At 38.9% G+C, this 7,027-nt stretch overlaps 1 long non-coding RNA gene across 1 annotated transcript; it reads right to left on the bottom strand.

The window, feature by feature from the left end:
- Positions 1-1,374: 1,374 nt before the first annotated feature.
- On the bottom strand, positions 1,375-3,100 carry LOC124888570. Its single transcript, XR_007047038.1, has 2 exons — positions 2,515-3,100; positions 1,375-2,397 (listed from the first exon to the last, which is right to left on the bottom strand). It is a non-coding gene; the product is annotated as an uncharacterized LOC124888570 (long non-coding RNA).
- Positions 3,101-7,027: the final 3,927 nt, after the last annotated feature.

Below are 7,027 nucleotides of genomic sequence, written 5' to 3' on the forward strand. Positions count from 1 at the left end.
CTCTTGCTTTAGCTCTTCTAAAGAGATAAGTACTTCGATCCTTTAGGTCGGAGTAGGTGGGTAAAGAAATACTACGGCGAAGTACTTGTTGCGATGGAAACAATGGAACCCAAAAGTTACTTTCCATATTTATGAAATGAAGTTGGCTTTGTCCACACGACGTAGATGTAGAAGTACTTTCTATGTTTATGAAACAAAGTTGTCTTTGTCCACAAGATTTGATGTCTAAGTCCTTTTCATGTATATGAAACGAAATTGGCTTAGTCCATGCCATAGCTTTTAGATCTGAGGTCAGCCTTAGTACATCTTTTGTTCCGCAGCCACTAGAGGGCAACATGCCAGGGCGAGCCGCCGTAAGACCCATTTTTAAGCATATACAGAACAACCTTGTGCTAAGGATATAAGGGATTTCATGTGTTCTAAGACTGGAAAAGTTAAGTCATCCCTCTTTTGGGTTGTGAAGGCTTTTTTGCCAAGGCAAACCATCCTTGATGTGTATCATGTAGTTCCAAAGTCATGCCATCCCATGTTTGGGTCGAGAAGTCGTTGTAGCTAAAAACTAAACCATACATACAGATGCGTAGCTCAGTCGTAGAAAAACTGTCGCATGTAGATTAAAATCTTTTATTTATTATGGCATACCACCTATATGGTCGTGAATTGCCTGTCATGTTTGAAAGGTTAGTCTTTGTGTTTGTGGTGTTGATGAAAGCTCTGAATTATTATGGAGTACCACCTTCACGGTGTTTAAACAGCCTGTCATGTTGGAAAGTTAATCTCTATGTCTGTGGTGTTTGACGAAAGCATTAATTTTGTATGGCATGTCGCCTACATGGTCGTGAAACCGCCTTTCTTGTTGGAATGTTCAGGGTCTGTTTCCTAGCCTCCTGGCTGCTCTCGACGGCAATCTTCTATGACCTTTTGCCTCCCCATCTATTTAGTATCAGAGCCATCCCCACTCCCGAAGGTCGGGAGGAAGCATGAGTTTGCATCCACATCTACTGATTGCAAACACGTGAGCCAGCGTTACATTTTTATTTTCATTTTAATTATCTTTGTTTTAGTTGTTAACCTTAGATCAAGTCTATAGTAGTCACCCTTAAGTCTGTCACTTTCCAATTCATGTACATATTTTGGGTCATAGTTTCATTTCCATTATCAGGGTTTGTGTTTTCCATCATCATGTTCTACGCCTTGTACATAATCGAGTCGTAGTTACTTTTTTAGATTTTTAGAACAAATATTACTCGTGTCTTGTCCTTAGTTCTTTGGCACAAATAATTGAGTCTTATTATCCACAAAATTACAAAAAGATTTTTATTCTACTGAGACTTTTTCTTAGAACATTAGAACAAATATACCGAGTCCTTATAGTCCAAAAAAACCAAAAATATGTCTACTAAAAAGTCCACATCCAGTCCAAACAATCCTTTTTTCAAGAGAAACATGACAACTGTTCCTAGTGATACGTTGTCATGCAAACTTGACTATACATACGAATTAAAGGTGTTACCATCACTACAACGGATGTGTACCAAACCTTTACAAAACCTCTATTTAGCTATTGCTAAAAAGGTATGCAATCCCTGGATGAAGATCCACTCTATGGTTCAAGAAAAGGCAAAAGGAGTTAAGAAATGTGTTGCTGCTACACCACTTGTTCAGCACCCTATTCTGGAGACTCCAAAGGTACATGCATATCACTATGGATGCCCGAGGACTTTCCACAGCAATAGAATAGTCTTGGATTTACCCATCTCCATATTAGTGATTTACGTATTGCATTGACATATCAAGGGAGATAAGGCCGGCTAGTTGTGGCGTATCTTTCTCTTCTCGATACTAGATTCAATGACTAACAACATGCAAATTTGGGTACATCAAAGATAATTCAGGATGATGATGTTATAGTCCTTGTCACCATATTTCCTGATTTTAACATACCATTAGCTGATCCAGATCTGATGAAGGCATTGAAGATCCTGGTCCAGACTCTCGATGCTCTATATGATAGAGGTACTAGGCAGGTAAATCTCCACTATCAGATAGCCTGGCGGGTTAGAAACTATAATATGAACCTATTTTCTCCAAGAACCAACAAATCTATCTTCTTGACCATTGATACAACTGATAAAACCCCAGAGTGCACTAAAATCCCCAGAAATATATCAATAGATGAACTGGTCAGCATCATACCAGCTTCATGGGTCACAAAGTATGAGAAGTTGAGAGCCTCTACTCAATATCTCAATCCCACTGATCATTTCGACCACCATTATATATAAAAGCCACCTAAAATCACCTTCTACATCCCTATGTGCAAACCAAGTGATGATCTTCCGGATGTGAAAGACCTGAGGACTATCCTAAAGTTCCTCAATGGCTTTATGTAACAACCTAATTGGATAAAAAAAACATCAATCATGAGTGTCATACTCTGATGCGGCATAAATGTCCCTTCTCAAGACATTACCCATGAAAAATAATGTTAGATAACATGTGCAAGAAAGTTACCCTCTCTAGCGGGATACCCTTTCCAGTGGGTTATCCTCTCCAGTGGGTTACCCTTCCTATTTGGTTACCCTTCTCTCTAAGGAAACCCTCTTCAGTTGGTTACCCTTTTAGATGAGTTTTTGAAGCTATTGGCTCAGCTACTTCGAAGACAAGGAGCTTATCCACCTGCTTGCAAGATGCCTGTGAAGCTACTGAATGCATCTGCTTGCAAGCTACAGACTCACCTACTTGCATATGCTGTCACATGCCAGCAAAATAGTTTGTTTTGTTTTTATTTGCCCCCCACGTATTAGTAGTTCCTGGTGTGAATAAATATAAGTCTTATCCAGTCACAACAGATAATTCTTATACCTTCCAAAAGGATAAAACTTATCCTAACTAACGGATATTGCCTATCCCTTAGCTTATAGGATAGGATTTTAATATTTTATTTGATGTTTGTCCATAGCTTGGCTTATTTAGTAAGCTTCCTTAAGCAATTAAAGGAAGCCTATGCCTTTAGGTTAGAGGTATTATATGCTCTACCTAAAAACCCTTTGTATAGTTTCTCTCAGTTATCAATAAAGATATTTGTTGGCAAAACTCTCTTGCTCTTGGTTTCTCTCTTCCAAATAGATGGGTACTTCAATCATTCAGGTCGGATCAAGGGGTAAGGAAAAACTACAGCAAAGTTCTTGTTGCGAAGGCAACAATGGCACCCCGAAGTTACTTTCCATGTTTATGAAAAAAAGTTGGATTTGTCCACACGACGTAGATGTCTAAGTAATTTCCATGTATATGAAACAAAGTTGTCTTTGTCCATATGAAGTAGATGTCTAAGTCCTTTACATGTATATGAAACGAAATTGGCTTAGTCCATGCCATAACTTTCCGAATTGGTTTAATATCTAAGAAAGAACATGCAGATCTAGGGTCCGCCTTAGTACACCTTTCGTTCCGTGGACACTAGAGGGAAACAGACTAGGGAGAGCCACTGTAACACCATTTTTTAGGCATATACAGAACAATCTTGTACTAAGGATACAAGGTATTTCATCTGTTCTAAGGCTGGCAAAGTCAAGCCATCCCTCTTTTGGGTTGCGAAGGCTTTGTTGCCAAGGCAAACCATCCTTGATGTGTAGCTTGCGGTTCCAAAGTCATGCCATCCCTTGTTTGGGTTGAGAAGTCTTTGTAGCTAAAAATAAAATCGTCTATACAGATGCATAGCTCATTCATTGAAAAGTTGTGGTGTGTCGATTAAAATCTTTGATTTCATATGGTATGCCACCTATATGTTCATGAATTGCTTGTCATATTTGAAAGGTTAGTCTCTTGTATAAGGTTTCAACGAATGCTTTGACTTTTTATTCTGTACCACCTTTATGGTGTTGAAACCTCCTGTCATGTTGGAAAGTCAGTCTCTGTGTCTATGGTGTTTGACGAAAGTTTTTATTTCATATGGCATGCCGCCTAGATGGTCGTGAAATAGCCTTTCATGTTGGAAAGTTTGGGGTCTGTTGCCTAGTCGCCTCGCTGCTCTCACCGGCAGTGTTTTGTGCCCCTCTACCACCCCTCTATTTAGTATCAAAGCCATCCCCACTCCCAGAGGTTGGGAGGAAGCCAAAGTGTGCATCCACCTCTGTTGATTGCAAACACGTGAGCCAGCGTTTCATTTTTATTTTCTTTGATTTAGTTGTTAACCTTAGATCGAGTCTGTAGTAGTCATCCTTAAGTTTGTCACTATCTATGTCCTATACATATTTTGAGTCATAGTTTCATTTCCATTAATAGGGTCACTGTTTATTGGTCATCGTGTTCTACATCTTGTACATAATATAGTCGTAGTTAATTTCTTAGATTTTTTGAACAAATATTATTCGTGTCTTGTCCTTAGATATTTAGCACAAATAATTGAGTCTTATTATCCACAAAATCACAAAAAGATTTTTATCCAACGGAATCTTTTTCTTAGAACATTAGAACAAATATGTCAAATCCTTATAGTCCAGACAAAACCAAAATATGTCTACTACAAAGTCCCCTTCCAGTCCAAACCATCCTCTTATCACGATAAACATGTCAACCACTACTAGTGATACGTTGTCATGCAAACTTGACTATACATACGAAGTGAGATGTTACCATCACAACAACGGATGTGTACCACACCTTTACAAAACCCCTATTCAGCTATTGCTAAAAAGTTATGCAATCCCTGGATGAAGATCCACTCTATGGTTCAAGAAATAGCAAAAGAAGTTAAGGAATATGTTGCTGCTACACCTCTTGTTCAGCACCCAATTCTGGTGACTCCAGAGGTACAGTTCATATCACTACGGATGCCAGAGAACTTTCCACAGCAATGGAATAGTCTTGGATTACCCATCTCCATATTGGTGTTGTATGTATTGCATTGACATATCAAGGGAGAAAAGGCCAACCAGTTGTGGTACATCTTTCACTTCTTGATACTAGATTTAATGACTACCAACATGTGAATTTGGGTACATCGGAGATGATTCTGAATGATGATGGTATAGTCTTTGTCACCATATTTCCTGACTTCAACATATGATTAGATAATCTACATCTGATGAAGGCGCTGAAAATCCAGGTCTAGACTCTCGATGCTCCACATGACAGAGGTGCCAGGCAGACAACTTTCCACTATCAGATAGCCTGGTGTGTTCAAAACCATTATATGAACCTATTTCCTCCGAGAATCAAGAACTCTCTGTTCTTGACCATAGATACAACTGATAAAACCACAGTGTACCAAAATCTAGAGAAATATATCTACAGATGAACTAGTCAGCATTATTCCATCGTTATGGGTCACTATTTATCATAAGTTAAGAGCCTATCCTCAATCTCTCAAGACTACAGAGGATTCCGACCACCACTATATCAAAAGCCACCTAAAATCACCTTTTACATCCCTATGTGCAAACAATGTGATGATCTTCCGGATGCAAAGGATGCGAGCGCTATCCTCCAGTTACTCAATGGCATTATGAAATAACATGATTCGATAAAAAACATCAATCATGAGGGTCACACTCTGATGTGGCGTAAATCTTCCTTCTCAGGACATTACCCATAAAAGACTGACTGTGACTGTAGAATCTGCAAAAGAAGGGAAGAAGTGGCTACTCAATCTGATGTTAACCAACAGATACTTCTGACGCCCCTTTCTAAATCCATTCACTCAAATTCTTACCAACTATAACAACACTCAGCGATAGATAACAAAAATATTACTCAAAAATTGCCATATGTTATCCAATCGCAAAGTTCTTCAGCTACTTCTAGATATGCCATAATTAATAGGGCATTTGCCAAAAAATTTTTGCGAGTCCGTTTTGAACAATGCCTATGAGGAACTCCATACCTACCTTTTCTTTTCCAACAACATAAGGAGATAACCTCTCTTGATGAAGGAATCTAGAATCCTAAATCTTATTGTGCTTTACTGCAAAAGCAATACGATGTCACCGTACGACGAAAGGCCAAAGTATCTGTTGTATTCCAACATGGATATCCTCCATAGTTGTTTGGTAAACCTTCTCCAGCTCGTTTATCTATCAAATTCACTTTACTTCCAGAATATGAACAAGAATATGATACTATGGTGATAAGGAGAGATTCCATGACATAAATTGTTGGGAAGATAAGGTGTTCTAGTTGGGTTCCATGTGATACTGATAAGATGGTATCGACACAAGCTCCTGTATATTATGCTCCAGATGCTATAATCTCAGATGATGATCTTGACTCAGAGAACAGAAACTCAACATGACAAGCCATCAAAGGTTCCTTCTATTCAGAGAGCATCACTAGACTGTTATCCTGATGAGGAATTGCTAGACAGCAACGACAACAACGTTGATCCAGCAAATATGATGATCACAAGATATGAACGAGATTCTACCACCTTAGATGATCTCATGATGATCCTCTATGAGGAATCCCATAACGGCGAACAAGTCTCTCCGAAGAAGTGTCTCTCAAAAATAATAACAAGGCTACTGACTTGATCCACCTCAATCAAGTCAACACGAGTCTTGTTGTTCCAAAGAATGTTGTGCTTATGAAAAAGGAGTAATCATCTCACATAGGCTTTCATCCTTTAGAGAAGCATAAGGAAAATTTATTTGACAACCTCATGTCGGATGAATTTTCCAAAGTAGTCCACTCTGATGACATGCATGAAGATCTAGCTCTAAAGCTAGAAGGATCTCCTAATTTTTTGAGACGTCAGGAAAGGTACAAGAGATACATGTTGTTCAGACGGTCCAGAAAGAAGAAACTGCCGAACATAAAGCTAATCATCAGTAGAGATGCCGAATCCTCCAGCAAGAAAGATCCAAGCAAGAATAAATTTGCATAAGGATGTCCCAAGTCCACAAAGGCGATGAGGGTAGCACGATCCTCCATGACTTGTCCTGAATATCTTGATGATACTCAAAATATTGTAGAAGACATTCCTAAATTTGCTTTCAGTGTAGAGAAGGGGATATCTGGGGACATCTTC

This window comes from Capsicum annuum, chromosome 11, assembly GCF_002878395.1.
Source record: "Capsicum annuum cultivar UCD-10X-F1 chromosome 11, UCD10Xv1.1, whole genome shotgun sequence".
NCBI lineage: Eukaryota > Viridiplantae > Streptophyta > Magnoliopsida > Solanales > Solanaceae > Capsicum > Capsicum annuum.